At 43.4% G+C, this 22,191-nt stretch overlaps 1 long non-coding RNA gene across 4 annotated transcripts in view; it reads right to left on the bottom strand.

The window, feature by feature from the left end:
- Nucleotides 1-22,191, bottom strand: part of LOC135575311 (uncharacterized) — a 79,655-nt gene that overhangs the window by 9,297 nt on the left and 48,167 nt on the right. For 3 of the 4 annotated variants that reach the window (XR_010465817.1, XR_010465820.1, XR_010465818.1), the window contains 2 exons: nt 1,219-1,362; nt 528-727 (listed from right to left, as the gene is read on the bottom strand). This is a non-coding gene — a long non-coding RNA (uncharacterized LOC135575311). The remainder of the gene's footprint in view (nt 1-527; nt 728-1,218; nt 1,363-22,191) is intronic. The other variant, XR_010465819.1, reaches the window with a different exon arrangement.

Here is a 22,191-nt window from a genome sequence, read left to right as displayed (position 1 = left end):
AATGGCGAAAGTGAACAAAACCATGCAGTCTGTCAGCAGGCAGGTAAGGAAAAGGCAAGCACAAGACTTTATAAATATTATAATGCAAACAGCAGTTTCTGCATCTCCTTCTCTTCCTCCCTGACCCACAGAGGTTTTACATTATTATTACAGAAAACACACAAAACCAACCAACCAAAAGAAAAACCCAAACAAAAACAACCCCCCCAAACAAACTAGACAGCAGCCAAACTGATATGCAAAGCACTCCCCTGTTTACAGTCCATGAGACATAACGCCATGAACTATGGGCCCAATGAGGATGCCACAAATACTTCTCTCTGAGCTGGCTGACAGAAAACAGTCAAAAAACAGGGCAATAAATTGCTGCTTCATTATAAATCACTGCACTCTGCACACCTGTTCCAGCACACCTTGGGGCTGTTGCTGGACATAATGTGCCTTTAATTTTTTTTATTTTTTTAATATTGCAACCCAGATGGCAGCTGACTTTGCACACGCGAGCATGGTTGTACAGCGACACGTACCACAAGACCACAGAGCAGTCACGCTCTTCACCGTGACACCCAGGGAGCTTTCTGAAGAACGCTGTTCTCCAGTCGCCTGGTCCGACTGAGAGTACATGGCGAGGCTGCGGCGCTGTGCTGTGTAACACGGCTGTAGAGCCGGCACGCATCCAAACATCGCAGAGCGTGGGCAAAGCAAGTTCAGGGCTGTCTGCACCTGTCTAGAGAGATGGATTTTTTTTTCAGCACAGCAAAACAACTTAGAATCAGGTTCTTATGCAGTGTGAACAAAACCTATCTGGGTGCAAGATCAGTATGGAAAAGTGTATATCAAATTTGAAGAGAGGAATTTTTTCTAGATTACAAACTGTTCAATGTTTACGAAGTTTTAAATTGGAGTCAGTAACAAAAGAGCACAGATTCAGCAGCAAAGATTTGAGATAAGCCTTACTGTTGCCGAACTTCTAGAGTTATACCAGTGAAGTTAGCCTAGTATTCTGCAGAATGATTAATAGCTGTGCTTTTAGGGATTTTAGTAATTTTTGTTGAAGATACTCAAGTAATTTAGAACAGGAATATTGTTTACCAGCCCTGGGAAGATTACATTGCTGGGTCGCGTTCACATAAGCTTTGGAAGACTTAGAAGAGGACAGGGAGAAGGAATGGAAAGAACCACATCCTCCTCTGGATCACAAATCATGCCTGTTTGTACCTTTCAGACCATAAATTTCTCTGTTTGCAGAGCACTGGCATGTCGCCTGGGAATGTCCATTAAAAGTTGTAGTTCTACTGCACTGCACCTCTCAGTGTTGAAGGTGGCATCTCCAGCATGCAAAGGAAAACTTTAAGGTCATGTCTGTGGTAAAAAGAAAAACCCCAGATTAATCTGACAGCAGATTCAGCGTCTCCTTCCCATGGGGCTGTTAGGGTATTTTTTCCAGTGACAGTGAAGCGTGCTCTGGCTCACAGCTTTTATGTTATTCCATATTGTCTCATTGCACAAGCCTTGCTCTAGGATGAATATATGAATTCTTGCTTTGGTGATGTGAAGCAATTTAGCCCTGACCTTGCTGCAGTCCCTTACACATACAAAGCATCCTCCGAAGCCAGGGAGAGTTTGGCCCTAAAAGCCAATGGCAGGACAGGTCATGTCCCTCATGTCCTGGGCAGGCAAGATCTGCCTGCATGGCCAGGACTCCCAGACCTTCCCAGCATCTTCCTCTCTGACAGGGACAAGACTCGCAACCTGAGATTGTCACGTACAGCTTTGTGGTCTGACCAGCCTCTGTAAATTCTCAAAAATGAGTCCCCCCAGCACAACTAATAGGCGGAGCTGTGAAATACAACCTTTTCTGAAGAACCCATTCCTGGCCCTGCCTCCTGCTGCCCCATGCCAAAGTAATGAACTAACCCCCATTTACAATTGTTTTGCTCGACATATGGGGTCCAGATAGAGAGAAATAGCCAAAAGAAGGCAAATTTAACTCAATATGGGAAAGTTCCTACTGCACTGGGTGTGGGTATATACTGGTGAGCTTGGCTCTACAACAGGGAAAGGACAAAAAGCCAAAGAGAGGAGAAAAGCTGAGCTGGGAGGGAGGGGCAGAGGAAGATTTTGTGTGCGCGTGGGAAGGAAACAATGGGACAAGGGGAAGGAATTAGAAGAACCACATCCTTCTCTGCATCATAGCCCTGGAGTTTTAAGTTACTCCCTCACACTGGACCAACCCACAGTGCTGTACTTCTAACATTGCTCCCCTGTGACCGCTGCGGTGAAGCTCCATCCTATTCGATGTGTCTCGACCAGGGACCATTAGGGTGGCAATGCTCTTCGCGTGTTAGTTCAAGCCTCCCTCCTCCTTTCCGATGACATTTTGATGTGTCCTCCACCCTTGCTGGCCTGTCCCAAACCCCTACAATTAAGCCTCAGCCCCACAGTCTCTCCTGAACACAGGCCAAAAGATGTTCCTCCCTTCCCTCCACCTCTGACCCCACAGCCAAGCCAACCCTGCCCCAGGCAGACCAGCTCACTCCAAAGCTCTCCACAAACCTTCAGTGGGGAGGTGCTTCCCACCCATCCCACTTCCCTGCAATGCCTCTGGGGAAGAGCTGCACAGGGAAGGGACAAAGGCAAGATGGTATTTCCTTGCACCCTCTTGTCCTACATCCTCGCCTCTCATCTCTGCTTCTGCTAAGTTTCTGATGCTCATCATCTTATTTGTGAACTGCTGCATGTCTCATTAATGACAATATATTGGTGTTTTTCCATTATTGCTATATTCCACGATATTTGTACTATTCATAGTATTTACCCTTGTATACCCTTCATATGTTCGAAATATTTGCAACAATTTACCGCTTATTCTCCCAAGGGCAGTGCAAGGGAAGTGGGAAGCAGATGGACCAGTCAGTACAGAGAGGATAAGGGTTATCAGCAGCAGCCTCAGCACTGGAGTGTCCAGTATGATGCATCTTGGTCTGAACAACCCAGAAACAGGTCTCCTCAATTTACTGTTCCCTTCGGATAAAAAATAGTCTGCAAGCACCCAAGCAGTGGGTTAGCTTCAGAGTTTTCAGACACATACAATGAGCAAAAATTGTTTTTAAAAAATGCATGAATTTATAAATACACACACACACGTATGTACATACATATGCATATATATATGTAAATATGCATAGGTAGACATACATATATACCCATGCAATGTATATCTGAAGTAGAAATGGAAATATGTAATAATATATTATATACATCATATGTTATATATTGTAATACATATACATCCTTATGATATATAACCAGGTTCGATTTTGCTTCGATAAGCCTTTGACTATGGTCAAGGTATCTATCTGAACATTTGAGGTTCCCTGTTTGGAGGGTGAACTATAAATATCCAACTTCCCTGTCTCCAGAGAGCACAGGAGCTTTATCCTTTCCTTCACAGAACCTGTGGGAGTGGTGGGTTGACATTCAGCAGGAGAAGCCTAAAACAACCCGAACACCACCATCCTCTCAGCTCTCTAAGTCCTGCAGCTCTGAGGTCACACCGTAATAGCACTACTACCTGGAGAGCTCTGTTGCTGAGAACAAGGCAAGTATGAGGGGACCAGTTACACACTTGGAATTGCACAGAGTCCTTCAGGATTTATTTGTTCACGCCAGAGAGAAAGTGAGTCATGAGAAACCTTAAGGTGGAGCACTCAAAACAAGGAGCGTATAAACAATTAGCAAGGGAAGGTCAGCACTAGTCCTTCAAGTCTGAGCATGTCCCATTGTCGATGGTACATAAATAATACTAGTTGGATGCCTGTGGTTGCAGAAGCACTATCACACTTCTAGTCTCTGACTCATGTAATATCATCAATGAGGCTGATATCAGTTTTCTTTAGAAAAGGTAGTTAAGGTTACAGGAGCAAAGTCATAAGAAATGGAACCTGACCAACAGACTCAGTTTCAAGTCAAAGCTGCACACTTGACAAAACCCCTTTACTACATGGAGAGCCAAATGCAGGGATGGGAGATGAACCTGAATTCCACTTGCACTCATGCAGCAATTCAGTTAATCATCTTGTCAGATAAAATCTGATTGCAGAATATTTATTATCACACTGATGCAAATGAAAGAAAGTACACTACCTGTTTTCTTCAGATCACAGGTTGAGTTTAGAGCATTTGCAGACAGGAAAAAAATCAGTTGACTTCTTCAGTGAGCAGGACTGACTAGTGATTCACATGGAGGTATCTGACAAGACCACTGATATTTATCTTTTTTCTAAGATAAACTCTTCTATAGTATTGATTTTAAAGAAAATATTCTGTGGATAACACACCAAAGTACACTAAATATGTTTTCCTTAAATCCTCTGGTACTTGTGGCATTGCACGATGTAGCATCTAACTACTGAGCACAGCTGTCCAAAGGCTGCAGTTTCTGGTATTTTCAGCAATATCAACTGTACCAACTATGGGGGAATCCAGGCCATTGTTGTAGTTTGTCATCCAGCTTTGACTGCTCTTAGACATCTCTGGCAACACATCTCTTGTAGAGCTACTGAGTACCTTTTCCACTCGTACTAGGCTTTTCTTCAGATACTCTCCAGTAAATTTCTTATCATGAATTGAAGCTGGACAGGTAAGCTGCATGAAATGGGGCGAATCCTGAATTGTGCAGAGCAACAGAAGCTTCTATGGAGTGTGAAAGTATACAATCATATAGCTTTATCTGGTCTTATGCTAAAAGGTACATTAGTCACTTCACAGACATATGCATCAGAAAGGACAGGCTGCACAGCACTGGGACAAAAAGCAATTTTTTCAGCGTATTTCTATTTAGAAATTGACGAGCACAATCCTACCACAATCCAGCAGTTAGAAGGAATACCAGGAAAAGATATACACGTATGTATATATACATACACATACAACACACAACATAGTCATCAGTCTGCCTTTTCTCGGGGAGTTTCTCTTGTGCATTTTTCTTTTACCTACAGTCAGTCTCAGACACTTTGATCCCTACATCCAAGCAGACACCTGGCTGAAGGAAAAGGAGCCAAGAGACCACAGAGACGTGAAGCCGAGGCCAAGTTTTCTCAGTGAGCTGCGGGGGATGAGGTGGATGAGGCACCTGGACTGCCGGATGGAGGGGACCAGTTAGAACATGGGGGAGCTGAGCATGAACGTGCTTGTGGTTCAGTGGCTCCTGTCCCAGCTGGAATGGGGCAGGTGGCATCTGGGTGATGCCACTACAAAACCTGAATGTTGACCGGTGTTGTCCCTGCATCTCCTTCCTCTCAGGCAGTGGGTGGCAGGAATGGTGACACTCCTGCCCTCTGACTTTTGAGGCAAGAGGCAAAACGGATGTAGGTCCCATGTGTTTGGGTAAGGATCTTGTTTGGACACATTTTCACAAATGTGTGCACTTTCCTGTCTCATTGCCATCTGACTTACCAGCACTTCCTTTGCAACCACCACTTTCTGTCTGGGATGATTCTCAGCTCCTCTGGTAACACTACAGTGCTGGCAAAGGGTGCCTTGCTGGTGATTTACTGAACCGTAGAATTAGAACACAATTTTTAATTTTAACGAGGTTTAGCACTGTGCAGAACTGCACAAAGTTCAGTGAAATAACTTTGCATTTTTTTCCTGTCTACATACATTAATAACTACATGTCTTGCTTTAATGTAATATAGTTCTGGATATGGTCCATCCATCCCTTTGATTTGAGAATCTTACAACATTTTACAAACAAACATTATCTGTGGAGTAGAGAATCCTTACTGTGAACCAATCTTACCCCTCAGGTTAGCTGAGATCCAGAGGAGACATTTCTTCTTCTGCACAGTAGTTATATTTTGCAGGACCCCAAAGAAAGCAACACTGAATTGACCAAGAAAAGAGACAAGTCTCTTGATTTGGTAACTGGATGTCAACTTCCTGCATGACAGCCAAGTTTAATTAACACTTGACCTTGTCTGGTTTGCAGATATATTTCTCTCTTTGCTTTCTGATCAACAAAAATAATAGAAAATGTCTTTGAAAAATAATAGAAAAGATATCTGAAAAATGCCAATCATTGTACAAACAACAATGGGTGAAATTGGGAGACAGAATTTGCTTTGTTTGCATATGTGGGGAGTGGCAGAAGGAAGCAGCACCACTGAATGGCTGTGATATCTTCAAGTTATAAGAACCTTTTCTAAGCCATTTCAACAACTGTAGGCTGCTGAGTTTACCCATCCTTCTCTACCTTCAGCAGCCGTGTGGGTACTCTCTTGTTCAGCAATAGCTATGGGAAGGAGCCAAAATCCAGTTGCCTGGTTTAGATAGCTGAACTTCTGAAAAGCATAAAACCTAACCTGATTTGTAAGTGCTGCCTGTGGACGAGGGTCACACATGTACATTTTGCCTAGAACAGTATTTTTCTTGTGCATTTCTACAGGCACAGTGAGTGCTGAGATCATGGGCATGCAGTTTATTCATGCAGAAATAAAGTAATGAAATGCAGTCTCTTGCCCATTTTCTTCTTTTGGGGGTGCTACAGAGGGCTGCTGTTTTCAAAGCAATTGTCAGTGAAATTGTGTCTGCATCCTTTTGTATGAAACAAAAGAACGAGACTGGGCATAATAAGAGGTACAAACTAAGCAGAGGTTTGGCAGCTGCTTTAGACCACTGAAAAATGTCTCGATTTACATACATTTAAATGAATAAATAACCAATTTAACTACCTAAGAGGTGCTATCATTCTTTGTCAGTGTGATCCTTGGGCTTATGTACGAACGCTTCTGTGCAGAGCAGACCACTATGTTAGAGAGAAGACTGGTGACTCACAGTGCCTTGCAGTGAACTATACTGAAAAAGGATGTTTAAACCTGTAAGCTCAGAATTGCTCTGCTTCATCACACAGACACGTCCCTATGACATGGCTGACCAGGAGCACAAACAGCTTCTCATAGAAATTCATAACAAAAAACATATATTTATTCCTTTTAAAAGACAGGAGGAATAACCCCCAAAGCTGACCAAGCTATTTCCTTCTGTCTTCTTTGTTATTTTCTAGTATCTCTGGGCCTGAGTCAAAACCACAGCTGTCCACCCAAGCCTTCCCACTGACTTCTGTGGGGCCTGGATGGGACTTGCTTGTTATTGGGCTTTGGTGCTGACCTTAGTCTGCCATCTCCCAGGCTCCCAGCAAGAGAGAACAGCAGACCTCAAACAACGTGAGGAAAGAATTCAGGTTAACGCTGCCTGGGACAGGTTTCAATATGTGTTTTGAGATACCTGGTAGTGAGGCATGGCTTCAAAATCCAAACAAGGGAGTGATGTCTCGGCATGATATCCCAGCATGTGTTTGAAGAGCACCAAACACCATAAAGCCAGAGACTTTGAGCAGTGTCACTAATTTAATACTAAAAAAGTAAAAAACAGAACTGTGATTTGAAATTTGACCGTATTTCTTGTTCTCTCAACTTTGCTGATATACATTACTCCTCCTTTTTTGTTTGTTTGTTTTTGTTTTTCCTGAGAAAATAGAAAATAGGGACAAACCTTGAAGGTGTATCTTTCTGCCTGGACCTGTAGCACTTTAGGCACCTGTCTGCAAGTAGCCCAGGCACAAATCTTCTGTCATCCAGAATGGCACAGAGGGCATCAGTCATTCCCAGGCTTGCTAGCAGAGCCTCAGCAAACTCTTGCCATGCATTTAGGTCCTGGCCTTGGACACATCCTCTGAACACTGTCAATTGCAAACAGAAGCCTTCTATTCTCTCATCCCCTGTGTTCCCTTCTATTCTGCACAAAATGTGAAGTGCAAGCAAAGAAAAGTCAAGGAGTGCTCCATTCACCCAGTAAGACCTTGCATACAAGATGCTCATGGCACCCAGGACAACATCAAAACACAGCTCTGCTTAAACATGGTGGGTTTTGAGTAAAGAAGTAAAACCAGGAACTAGTAAAAATTAGAGGAATAAGGTACATTTTAACAACCACAATAAACAGCTACTAACCATGCGGTGCTGCAGAGGTTTCCATAAACCTATGAACTTTGCAAGGCTGCTGGGAACATCCAGTGCTACCTTCTCAGGTGAGAGAGCCAGAGGAAACAAGAGATACTCCTCAATTCACCCCTTTATTCACATATAGGAAGGAAACGTCTTCTTCTGACAATAAACCACAGCAAACACGAGCCACCCCTCTGACACGAACATGCAAGCCTACAGTTGTGAAGTAGGGTGCACCCAGCATAGGACACCCCCAAACTTCTGCATTTTAGGAGGATTAACTACCCGCTTTGTGGACATGCTCTGCCTTTGGGATTTATCTGCTCTTCCTGAAGGGCTGTGGCTGCTTCAGGGAAAGAGGACAATTTCAAAAAGTCACACGTCTAGGCTAGTGCATTATTATGGGTGGACAATTTTCATCAGCCCTTTTAAAGGGGTGGTTCAGTGGCTGTTTGAGGATTTTAGTGTATTGTATTTTTGCTGTTTGGATGAGGCAGGCTACAACCATTTGAAAAATAAAGTTTGTTAATATCCCACTGGCTTTAAAAGAAAAGGTTTGGCACATGCATCTTCCCTTTCGGATTTTGATTTCTCGGGTGTGAACCCCATGCAGCAGGGGAGCCAACATTTGTCAGTAAGGCAAAGAGTGGCATGCTGACATTCTTTTGTTCACACAAATCTTTGCACACACCGAATTTTGCTGAAATGCAGGTAAATGTTTAATGAAATCGTAGCTGGATAAATCAAAACTGTGAGAAATAAAGTCACTTGGAAGTGCGGTATCAACTTCCTATTGCCATAAGTGGGCCCGAGTACCACTGCGGGCAGTAGGAACCCTGAGGGCTCCACTCCCTGTTGTAACAGCAGTATGAACGTGCTGGCTGAGTTTTTAGTTTAAAGTGCAATAAACCCAAAACATACCTAACCACTGATTCTTCACCCTTGCATATTGATGACTAACCTGCTGTGTTTCTTATCCTCATCACATTCCTGTTTTGGCTGTTTTCTGTTTTGTTGAGTAAACTCAGATATGCTAAACAACGTTATAGGACTTCTCTCCAATCTCAGTATCATTTCATACTACAGCACTTCAGTGCCACTTAATACTGTGACGAGAAATAATGCATTGACTGCAATGTATATCGCTTGTGTTCTTCACTGCAACAATGAGTCATTATTCAGAGTATGTTTATGTAATATCATAAATACCAATCTCTGGTATTTATACAGCATAGTATTTACTTGGGCAAGTTGCCACATGCACTAAAGAAGTAAACAAAGAGCCATTCTTTGGAGGGTTAAAAAAGTCTTAAAATGAATCCAATTTTCCTTCATAAGGCACTCCTTGTTATTTTACCTAAAGTGGCTCTTTAAGATATACAGTATGATAAAACACACAATTCCTGGGAGACATAATTACGGTTCCTAAGAGACTGGTGAATAAACAATCAGGAATAGAGTGTTTGTTTTCCCTAGGTTTTTCTTAACTATTAATGGAAGGCATTAAAACATGGAGAGGAACGTATTGGATTGATAAATGGTAAGAAAAGTTGAGGAGCACACTTCACTGAACACACAGGGTTTCTGCCTAAAAGCAATACTATTTTATTGGATTGCAAATAATCCTATTTTGCAAATGCATTTGTGGTGAGGGTAAATACCACAGTGGACTCTTTGTTATATTTACTGTACCGTGTACATCAATGGCACGACGCATGTTCTAAAGTAAAGAGCTTGCCTTGTCTCACGTTACCTTTAAGCATTAACACAAACAACTTCCTTCAAATCGGGGTGACAAAATCTTCTGTGTTGTACAAAATGTTCTGTCTGACACAAATTCCTATGGAATGGTGGGGGAAGGGGGCATCCAGTGAAGCGCTGAGCCATTGCAAATACTTTTCTAGCAAACCAAGGACATTGCAGTCAACCCTACCCACATGGCTACTGAAAACGTAGAAGATGGCTAAAGCCAAGCTGAATCATCAGCTCAAAAAAACCTTTTCTGCAACTTGTGTATGTCAGAATGGAATTGAATTGGGGGTGGTGCTTAATAATATCGGTCTCCACAAGATAATTCAAGCGATACATCACCTAAAAGCAGAGGTTCCCAAAGCCACTGGTCACTTCTCTACATCAGTTACCTCTTCTGTAAATCAGATTGATGAAATTAAGCTGTTCATTCCATTCAGTGGTGTGAATCTTTAGCTTGCTGTCATCAGTAATATTTGAGCAAGTGATGGAGTCGGCAGGACCCTGGTGGAAGCACAGCTTCACACTGCAGGGCCTGGGCACCCACCAGCACCTGTTGCTGCAGGTTCTTAACCTCATGAATATAATGATTAGGTCTTATTAGTTTAGCAGAGACAAACATAGACCTCATGTTCCTCCTGTGGCAAGTAGGTGTCAGAGCAATAGATCACACAGCTGTAGTTAATATGCATTTATGACCTACTCATTTCCTTTAAACAAAACCAAAAAAAAAAAGCAAAGTCATGATAAAGTCTATTTTGTACCAGATCTGAAGTAAATGCTTATGCCATTACAGGTGGAAAAGCACACAGCTCATGAGCTATGAGTTATTGCCTAACTGATTGGAGATATTTTGTCTCTTTCTATCCTGCATATACAGCTTTGCAAAAATGCCTACAAAAGAAATATATGTACAGGATGAATCTGGTCAAGCTAGTACTTGTTCCTGTCTTAAGAATTTATTAGAGAAGTGAATAAACATGCTTGTTGTAGTAATTAACCCCATGTAAATCACGAATCTTGCCTTTATAGGGTTTTGTTTGTGCTGTTGTCATTAAGGACCATTCGGTGTCTCCAAACTGGAGGCAAGCCTGAGGTTAAACCTCTGCAAATGAAGGGAGAAGACATACAAAATGGGGGACAAGGGGACAACCAGCAAGCCCGCCTGTTTGTCACTGGTTTGCTTCCCTGAGAGTCCGGAGAAAGACAGCAGCAATAAACCACATCAAATCCTGCAATCGTTGGGCAGTCTCAGGTTGGTAACGACATTTCTGTAATCTAAAAGAATTTTAAAAAACTCCAAAAATATTTACTTTCAACCTCTCGACTCCTGGGCTCCCTTCATGTGAGGCCCACTTCTTGGCCAGGAGAAGAGGGGTTTGGCCCACCCTGTGCTGCCCCAGCTCCTGTGGGGAGTGCGTGGGGCGCAGGGTATGGCCGCCATCCCGCACTGCGGCCTGACAAGGAGCTAATCATTTGTGCGATGCTGGGTTAGCTGCTCCCCAGCCTCTGGATGGTCTCTTCCATGGTCTACCAAAACCTGCAGGAAGCTTTTCATTGATTTCAATGGGCATTGGATCAGATTTAATGTTTGCAAACCATATGCCAGAACAGATGCATGGTGGCAGTGCTAGTTCAGCTCTCAGGAATGGCCCCTTGGCTGCTTCTTTGGTTCGTAGGGCCCATCCTGACCTGTTTTTTCTAGCAGTTAACACCATTAGTATTGAAAAATCTATGTCTAATATCTGTCATAAAGCCCTCATTACTTGGAAGCAGTGTGATGCCTTTGAAGAAAATCTGAATTGGTGCTATAAGACTGACTAAACAGATACTTCGGTAACTTGCTAGACCTCTTGCTCACATATGTTATATAGGACATACAAATGATGAAGGTTAAGTAATAGCAACAAGAGACAAGGTAGTTTCTACGCGCACACTTCTGAGTGGTCCTTCAAAGACACCTTACAGATCAGGACACTTCTTACTAGAGGAAGTTTAATCCGTGAATAATCTGCAGCCACCCAGTTAGAAGCAATCAAAAATATAAGCTCTTTGTAGGTCAATACTGCTTGTGAGACAACTACACTTCTCTATAAGCCCATCTTGTCTTCTGGTTGCACTGAAGAGAAAATGATCACCCAACAAAGACAGCACAACACAGCAAAATTGAAAACACATTTAACAATTTGCATACCTTGCGTGCCATAGAACACCCCCAAATCCTGGTGGAAATGTGCATAATGTGCCAGACATCTTGAACCCAGGAACTCCCCTCCCCATAATCCCTCGGGACCAAAAAGTTTCTGATTGTACTCCAGCTTCCCCATAAAAGCTTCATTGTTACTGCAGCCCAGCCTTTACCAGGAGTCATGGCATTGGGCCACAGCCTCCAGGGACACTCTCAAGCTGCACAAAACAAGTTTTTCCAAACAGTTTAAGTATTTCCCAGCCCAGACTCTCACATTCTAGTTGTTTGTGCAGGGACAGTAACCCACCAAGCCCTGCCTAAAATACTGGTTGTTTAAACTCCACAGAGACATTTTTTACTAACATTCCTTACTGCTGTAACCTCTTGACCATTTAAAACTACTATTAACGGGCAGACTCCATAGGGCTAATGTCAAGGAGTCATCCCTGCTGAAAAAAGGCAGCAATCAGACAATAGATACATAATCACTGCTTCCTCTGGACCACTACTTCAGCTAGCAATTTCTTAGTTTAACTGGACTTTGCAGCAGTCCATGAGATACATGCAGCATCAACTGCACAGCTCTTAGTTGCAATATTTTGTGATGAAAACAGAAAAAACTGCTCAAGGGGAGTTCACTTGGTTCAGCGGCACTGGAGGAAGGGCCTGGGCCACCCTATGGGCAGCAGTACCAGGGTGCCAGCTCAGTGCTCGGCTCCCTTACTTGGTGCCCAGAGCACCCCAGCTGCAGGGGCGGGTTTCCACAGTTAAATTTTGGAGGGGACATGTCCAAGGTCACGTGCAGAGATTTCATCTTCTTTTCTGATCAGGCAGCACCACAGTGGGAAAAGGCCATTGCGAAATTGCTTGTTGTACTTGAATTTCTACCCTGGGCATTACGGGGAATCCTATTGTTTGGAGCAAGGGACAGACAGGCTGGGTGCAGGGATTTGATGGCAGCAGGTAGAAGCTGGGGATGAAGAATGTCACTGGGACACCCTGCAGCTGCCATGACAGTCTCTGAAGATGTCTATCTTACACATTGTTCATTTGCAAGGGGACACCACAGTCAAAAGGTCTATGACAGTGGCTCAGGCTCCCTTAGCCCCACCATAAGAAGAGCCTCCTCCTCTCCAGCAGGTTTCTGCCAGCCTCTTCAATATGCGCTACACCAACACAAATCCATCAGAACCTCCCTGCTCACAGCAAAGGGCTGACAGCCTGAAATACACCGTCTTTGGGGACCTGATGAGTGCTTAGTTTCTGCATGAACAGCAGCAGCCTGCCCACATATTCCAGCCAGTCCCAGGGAGCCATGGACCTGCAGGTCCTTCCCTGCAGGACAGCAGCTCCCCAGCCTCACTTAAACCAGAGTAGAGCCCCCAATATCCCACACCTTCCCCTCCATTCTAGTCCCAATCAAGCTAATCATGGCACTCATTTCCTAAATTAGTACTAATTAATGAAACTTTACATACAAAAAAGGCTCACAAATTCACAGCTTCTATTCATAATGGACTTCTATCTCAGCCCTTTGGAGACATTGGCATCTCTGCTGTGTGCTGAGGAGGTCAAAGCCATTCAAAGTCACCAGCACAGGTCACAGGGACACTCCAGCCACACCGCCTTGGCTTCCCCAAGTGTCTCACGGGGGAAAAATAACACCGGTTTGAGTCACCACTTAGTGCCATGGAGTGTTTGGTGTTTTTTAATATGGGGCCCTTCAGAAGGCGGCTTTTAGATGGCTTGCTCTGCAAAGACGATAAAACAAACAGAATTGGAGCTAGAGAGGAATTTCTGGAGTACTCGGGACCAGCCCTGGCCTCTGCCGGGAGTCCAGGCAAGCCCTTAATGAGCCGCTGCAGGCTGGTGAGTGCCAAGTGGGTATAGCCCTTTTACAGGTGTCTAAATACACACTGTTATTTGAGGAAATAAAAGGCTTTAAAATGTGCTCATGAATTCAGACAGGGGTGCTCATGTTGAAATGCCCATAGTCTATCTAACCTTGATTTTCCTGGACCTTGAAGGGCTTTGGGCAGGGATGTAGACACTGCAACCAGCCAGCTGCCCTCCCTGCACGTTGCCAAACTTTTGGCTTCGTGGCAGTGTCCTCTCCAACCAAGCAGCTGCATAAAGCAAGCATGCAACAGAGCGTCATCTAATACCTCGGTAAGGCCCTTTGGCTCAGTTCGGTCTAATTTGCTAACACACGCACCATAATTAACAGGGCTTGCATTTAGGAATATCTCAAGTGTTCCTTGTACATATAATAGGAGGGAAGCATACAGAGATCATTAGGAAAGACCCGCCCTAAACTGTCCAGGGCCAGTCACAGAGCCCTTTGCACAGGTTGAAAGACCCCAAAAACCTTTGGGAATTTGGTGCAGATAAACCTGACATCTGGCAAAATTCTGCTTTTGCACCGTGCCCTTGGAGACTGCTGGAGAGGCAGGAGTAGACATGCAGGCACACTCGCTCACAAGGGTGCCCAGTGACTCTACAGTTTTCAGTGTGGTGTCTCTTCCTTGCCTTGCCCCGGCTATGGACACAACAGCAAGATTGAAGGTGCCAACCTGGAAAGCGCTCAGCCGGCCAAGCTGGAGAGGGCTCCTGTGCCACCATCCCCGCCTGCCAGTGGGGTGCACGACTCACGGAAGGAGACTCAGATGTTTACACGAGGCTTCTTGCCAGCATAGCTACATTGCTTAGAGGTGTGTTACCTTCCTCTTACTTGACCATTGTAGCTATGGCCACAAAATTTACATGGAGACCAAACCCAAACGTGGGAGTTGATTCTTTGCCTTGTGTGTGCCTAACGGCAACATCTTGTGTTGTCTAATAAGATCTATCTCGCATCTCTCATTGCACAGATTGAGTCTTGTAAAAGCTTATTGGATCTTGTATAAGCCCTCAGCCAGGTAATGTGCAGCCCTGCAGAGAGGGCAGCTTCTCCCGGCTGTGCCCCCGGCATGGGCCATGGTTGTGCTCTTCCTTCACGTTTGCATGGAAACCATTCTTGCTCCAGATTCAGTGACACTCGCTGCTTCTGAACACTGAGCAGAGACGTTTTACATGCTTTGAGATGGCAGCAAACCAACAAAGAACAGCTGATACAAATAAGTTCATGGCATTTTTTTGGCCTAGAAACCTATCTCACATTAATGCAAATATTCTATCAGAAATCCACTGAGTCTCTCCCCCAAATAGGCCTACACCTGACGGAGCAGTGCTATGGAGCTGTGCCATGCAGTTACATGCTAGCAGGCTCCAAAGGTAAGTGAGGTGCTGTGCAAGGCCCCGAGGGTTCTGCACCCTGGGGCTTGTTTCTGAACTGTAATGGTTTCTGTTTGCAATACAGTGAATTCCGGGCCTTCAAGTGGGGCTGTTGTGTGGGGGCACAACGTGACGGTAACAGCTCTGCAGTGGTTATAGTCTTGGGGGAAATGGGAGGGTGGCAGTGTTACCAGGAAGGTTGGTGCCTCTTTCCTGACACTTTTATGGAGTTTCTGACAATTGTTTAAGACATTTAATTTATAAATTTCTCAAGAGAGATTTTTTACTTCCCAGAGGACTGAAGCATTTTGAGCTCTTTACACTGAATTATTGGCTCCAGCTGAAGATGAAACCGTGCAGCTGCCTGGACCATGGTGTTTCCATGAGAGGACGGACATGGTTGTCAAGTGCGCCCCCTGTCAAAGCCTATCTCCACACACCCGCTGAAAGATCACTGCCCCAGCTCCAAGCTGGCAAAAGCCCTTCCACTGAAGTGCTGCACTTACAACTGCTCTCACTAAAGCTACATTTGGCCTTTTATCTGACCTTGTTCCGTCTGTTCCACAACCTCTGGCAGGTCTTCAGTGCATTCAGTTCTTTATATTAAAGCAATCAATTCCACATGCAACCAATTACGTTTAGACATAGTTTGGTGACCATAATATTGTACAGACATTCTACCAAGTTTTCAACAAGAGAGGGTGGCTCCTACATGTCACTTTCTAGTGGGGAGCATGCTGACTGCAGTTCAGAAATATCCCAAGGAGAAAAACATATTCCAGAATTACACTCCAAGCCCAAACATCCCACTTGCAGACAACATGCTGGCTTTGTGTACATACAATAGGGACCCAAATTCTGCTCCTCCTTGTTGGGCACAGCAAGAAAGGGCAAGAATCTCACTAGACCTGTGTGACAAGGTTTGTCATCCAATAACCTCATCACCTGCCACTGTCATTGCCCATGACACACACCAAATATGTTTTGCTTATCAGAAGCAAAGAGGCAGCAGCACCCATAAAGTCTTCTAGATCCATTCATTTTGTCCACACCCCTAAGGAGGGGTGGGAGGGCAGCCAATGCAGGTGGATATTTGCCTTCACTGCCTTTGCACTGAACGCACTGCAATCCTTACTGCTGCTCTCTCCCTTGCTGCTATACTGATGCAATGCAGTACAGCCAACGTTTATTGTATTATCTGAAGCTCCTCTTTGGGCAGTCTTCACGTAGAGATACATCCTCCATTTGTTTATGGTGTCAAATAGTTCATACTTGGACATGGATGAAAAATGAAACTCCCTTCTCTTCAGATAACACTCGAACAGCACAAGTCTTTCAAAATTCAGCAGAGGCATTGAAAGCACACCTCCACTGTTTCTTTTGAGCTGTGGGACGCAGGCTCAAAAGAAACATTTGACACCGCTATTTGTTAAAATGTCCTTGAGCCCATTCACCATGGACTTCGCCCTGTTAGTGACAGAGAAGGAGCACATTTCCTCGTGTGGGTCATTTCCTTTTGATGGAAGGAGCCAGCGCTGATGCAGATTGCTGGTTTGTTTGCTTGCTCCCCTGCCAGCGAGAGCATTCCTCGTGTCAGGAGGCTTGATGGCAGCAAGAGCAACTTCAAGCCAATTCTCCCACACCTTGAGAACCCTCTTCGGAAAGAGTGATCTTCTCTCCCTGCTCACACCTTGTCGAGGAGACAGAGACACCTGCGCAGACCTCCTATGTCTTGCTGTAGCACAAACATGCAATAAGAAGCCCACAAGCAGCAGCATTATAGACCATGGTTCTGCCACTAGAATATCTGTAGACTTTTCGCGTTACAGCAAAAGGTTCGGACAACGTGGCAATAGGAACTCTAATGAACTTCAAATGGAAAATTATTTAATGGAGTAGCTTTCCTTCAAAAATGTCATTCTGTCACAATCAAAATGCTTTGTGAAGCTATTATTTTTAACCAACTTCTTATTTTTTGAGGAAAAAAATGCGAACAATTTCTAGAATAAAACATTTAGATTTTTGATTTTATATAATATACACATTTTTAAAGTTATAACAATCTAAATAAGCCAAAACTATTTATTTTTGTGGAATTTTCCTTTGTGGAGAATTTCAACATTTTGAGGTTTTGTTCTGAATTGGAATGAAAACAAATTTCAAAATCTCAAAATCGTCTGTGAAACACAATTTCCATTCTCTTGCCAGCTCAAGTTTCAGGCTAGAACATGTATAATAGCTCCCCTGCAGGGAATCCCTTTAGGAAAAAAGGCTCTGAATGAATTTACTGGTGGAAATATATAGTTTTAAAGATTTGTCTATTTGTCCAAGCAGACATCTGCACCACTGAAATCTCCTTCAAGTCACTATACAAGAAGCCTCCACAAGCTACTGAAAGACTTATTTCTGAAAGGCATTGCTAACTTTGTACAGTTGGTGGTGGTCATTTCTGGTATTGATATTAGTCAGGCACAGTTGCCACTTATATGCCATAGACCACAAAATTGATACCATAACCATTTTCTTGTCCCACTTCAGTTGGACTGCTTTTAATAGTTTGAACTAGAGATTCTAAGCTTGGGTTACATATTCAAGGCAGGTACTGTCTGTTCAGATTAAAATATGCAACAGAACAGAATTTATATTCTAGAATATTTAGATGGATTTAAATATTTACAGCCTTAGCAAACAATTCTACCTCAAAAAAAATGACACATTACAAACAAGAAGACTTGCACTTTCGTGTGTAAAGAATAAAAACCTGCTGCAGGACAAATTAATTATTAGGGATGCTAATGGAGACCTACTGTAAGTGCTGTTTTCAGGTGAGTTACTTTGGTTTTACAGTGACATAATAGGCGAATCTGCTCACAGCAGCTTTATATCTCACAAAGGTATTAAGAAGACCAATACTGAAATGAATTAACATAAATAGATTGTAAGTTAATCACACACTCTATTTAAAACAAACAAAAAAAAAACCAACTGCATACCATGGGGTTTTTTTCTGCCTTTCTCTAGTGTGTTTTTCTGGAGAGGAGTTGGTGTGCAATGTGCTGTGGACACTGTCTCTGCTCCTCCAGAAAGAAAGGCTTTGCATCAAGGTGAAAGCTGAACTAAACACACGCTGCAGTCAGTTTGTTTATAACTCCTGATTCTGCTGGGTCACTTATGTGGCAGTTTCACTAAACAAACAAGTAAAAAGCAGGTCAATGTCCAAATACTAGAGTGCAGCTTATTTAAACTGCCTCAACAGTTGTTGGAGGAGTAAAGCTGTAAGTGAAACAAACAGCCTCTGCAGTAAATAAAAGTGCATGAAACACAGTGGCTCAGACTCATGCCCAGGTATGACTCTGAGCTGTCCTTGTCTTTCACTAAGATGCCTTTGACCAAGTCTCAGCATAAAGCAGGAAGTTATTAAAAGCACATTTGGCACTTGACGCATTTGTTGCAGAATCAGCAACATTAATCTTTCAATTCACTGTCTCGAGTTGCTATATTGTAAGGTGTGTGTTAAATCATCACAACAGGAATCACTCTCTGAAGGACTGGAACGGGAAAAACAAACCAAAATTGCATGGTAAATCTATCAAGGAATGACACAGAGGGGTGCAGTCAGTTGAACCAGTACTGTATCTGTCCCTTTCCCATGCCTCAGATATTTTCTGGAATAATTACCCTGTTGAGTTAGGTGTTTACCCTACATATACAAACCACCCTCTTTAGTAGACTGCCCATGCATCTCATATGCCTTAATGTAGTTCTCTTTAGAAAGCCTGTGAGGTACAGAAATGCCATTATCCCCACTTTCTATAGGCAACTGAGGCCTAAAGATAGGAAGCTGCCAAAATTTAGGCAGCTAAACACCAGCCCTGTTTTCAGCTGAGCCTTTCCCTTTGTATTTTCCTCTTGAAAGGCCGAGTGCTCGTCTGGGTCTGGAGAAGAACTTTTCCATCCCCTGTTCTTTCAACTGCGTACCCTGTACTGAACGCACAAATATTAAAACGAGCAATCGTTCATCTGATGCGCATCAACAGGTATCTATCAGTTCATAAATTTGTTATCAGCATACGATGTAACCACAGCCTTTTGACTTAATAGCCCATCTTTCCTTCTATGCTAGGATGCGTGTAAAAAAATGCCCATCTGATTAGATACCTCATTTTAATGTTAAACAAACCCTATATGAATTTGCTGCCTTCTTGCCTTGTATTGTCCAAGAAATGTGTTTGTCTGCTTCCTGCTTGGAGGCTGACTGTGCAAAGGCCCTGCCGCAGCACCCTGTCACACTGCCACCAGTGCCACAGCTCAGCCGAACAGCGAGTCTCACCCCTTGGAAGGGAAGATATGACTGCTGGAAGAGGAGAGAAAAGGGTCTAACAGGGAGTCAGCACCCTGCTGGGAAGGACCTACTGGTATTTCTCATGTCCTTGAAAGTAATTCACTTGTTTAATATCAACAAACTCATCAGGTGGAGTCTTGGTCACTTTTCTCTGTGTAAAATTTCAGTACAGCCATTTTGGAATGATACATTAATTTTTATTCACATATCAAGGCTCTTCTCTTTCCAGCATGCCTCTGCTCCTGTGTTTGGAAAAGTTCCATATAGATTGCTGTGGTTGCTCTCGTGCATTTTTGCTCTCTGTCAGTATTTCTGAGGGGGAGTACCAGAAGCACTCTGTGTGGGTCTCACTCTGCCCTGCCTGTAGCATGGGCTGCCTTTGACAAGAGCAAACGTAAACCAGAGTTGTCTGGCTTGGAACACTCCAAACTGAAACAAAAATAAAGATTTGTAAAATTAAAGCAACCTTACTCATGCAGATTTATTCTAAGGGAAGTGGGCAGAGAATTGGTCCCAGGAAGATCGCAATACAGGGATTCCTAGACAAAACCTGTCTAAATGAGTTTGTGGTCAACACTTGAAACAAGCAATTGGCCCTCCCATCAGCTCTTACAACAGAGTGATTATGGCAGAGCTCCATGTGGCACGGAGAGCTCCTCCGCGGCTTCTGCTGGCAGTCTGACATGTGAAGGTGCAGTAATATATTAACTGTGCACCACAAGATAGAAACCACGGCTTCTTTTGATTCTACCTGGGATACTTTTTTTTCCTACTCAGCCTGTAAACATGTGAGCAAACAGGGAGAACGGTTTAAAAAGCAGCAAGCCTGATTAAAATGCTTAAAGCAGAAGATATTGTTCAGCTGAGTAGAAGTGAGAGGGAGGCAATTATCCAACTCACAGGGACAAGGGATTTGCTCAGGGAGCCACGGAAATATTTGTCTGGAAGCCATGGGAGAAAATGAAGAAAACTATGCTTTATAATAAACATCAGGATGATCTTGTATCACTGAGATCTAACAGGCTGGGAAATATTTCCTTCAGGGAAGCTCTGGACTTCAAAGTCTAACAGAGATTTTCTAATAGTTAAGGAATAAATACATGCATAGAGTAATTAAATAGTGTTAGATTTCCATGCAGAATGTATAAATGAAATAGCAATAGCACTTTCAGAGCATCAAGTATTATACAGGACTAAAAGCCTAGTGAGACAAACCTAAATTGCTGTCCCATAGTCAGCGAGCTATGGTGTCTGATCTGCAACTATGTCAGAAGGAAATAATGGGAGAAATTAAATGGGTCATTATAAACCCAACAAGGAAGCAGAAGAAACAAAATCTGTGACACAAAATCAATATGTTGATCACTTTTTCTCATTCAGCCCATTTTACAATGTGGAAATGGTTGGCTTGCAGTGCCACAGTGCAGGAAAAGCCTACTGCATGCTTTCTTGTATCTTTCTCAGCAGATGATCACAATTACAAATTCTACTTAACAACTAACAATTCTGTTTTATTAGTAGTAGCAGCAGCAATGGTTGTTGTGTTACAGTAGCACTGAGAGTCACAAACTCTATGCCCTGGCCTGCTGCATATTGCACTCTACAAGCACACAGTAACAGATGGAAGAGTTTAAAACCTGGATCTTACTCGTTTGTAAAATTTTGATTTGATTTAAAATTTGCTCTATTCCAGCAAAGATTTATTTGTGTGCTTTTCTTTACCACTGTGAGGAACGTGACTACTCACAATGTGGAAAGCAAAGCACATCAGAGTCAGAAACAAGCAAGCAAGAGAGGGGAGATGGAGAATATTAGCATTCCTGAAGACTTTATTTGATTTCTCCTCTTTGTAATGTGAAGCTTTATTTACTGCCAAAGCCCCTCCACACTCAGAAAGTGGGTGAAGACCCAGAGCATGTTTAGATGGCCTTAAAACTTCAGAGATGTAAAAATGGCAACACTATTTGGCTTCTTGTTATTTGGCATCTGGTTTCCGAGCCTTGCAGTGCATTTGGATCACATTTTCAGGCTTTTCCCTGCAACTGGAAGAATTAGAAATTTATTGTTTAAAAAAAAATGAAAAGTGAGAGAGTCATGTGATCATGTGCTTCCAGGAGCTGAGACTTGAAGAAAAAGCCCACCCCAGACTCACAATAAAATCATGAGAATTGAAAACACCAGACTTAAGAAGCTCATCCAGGCTTTCTGCTGTGCATATGGAAAACCAGGCTGTTGTCAGGACTAGTTAGCTAATGTTATAAAGCACTCAGAAGAACAACGTTCATTATTATTTAGGAGGAAACCAAAGTGTAAAGTGTTTTACATATAAATCTGCCCTCTAGAAGAGCACCATTAAAAACACAAGATTGAGCTCTGAATTACTGAAGTGTAACAAGAGGTTTTAAACACAGCCATAACTCATTCTGCATGAAAATGACTCAGCAGTGCCTTGACCAGGCTGGAAACAGGACCTCTGGAATTGATTAGGAGTGGACTGTCTCCCATTGCCCTCCCGCACTGATCAGCTTGGGACAGTAGATGTGCAGAGTGGCCCAGGGAAAGGAGCTGAGCCCCTGTCCGAGCAGGGACACGGTGACTCTGAGCCCCACAGCCACCCCGCCTTCCACCC

Source organism: Columba livia, chromosome 13 (genome assembly GCF_036013475.1).
Source record: "Columba livia isolate bColLiv1 breed racing homer chromosome 13, bColLiv1.pat.W.v2, whole genome shotgun sequence".
In the NCBI taxonomy this organism is placed as follows: domain Eukaryota; kingdom Metazoa; phylum Chordata; class Aves; order Columbiformes; family Columbidae; genus Columba; species Columba livia.
This window is presented reverse-complemented; position numbering and strand designations above follow the sequence as displayed.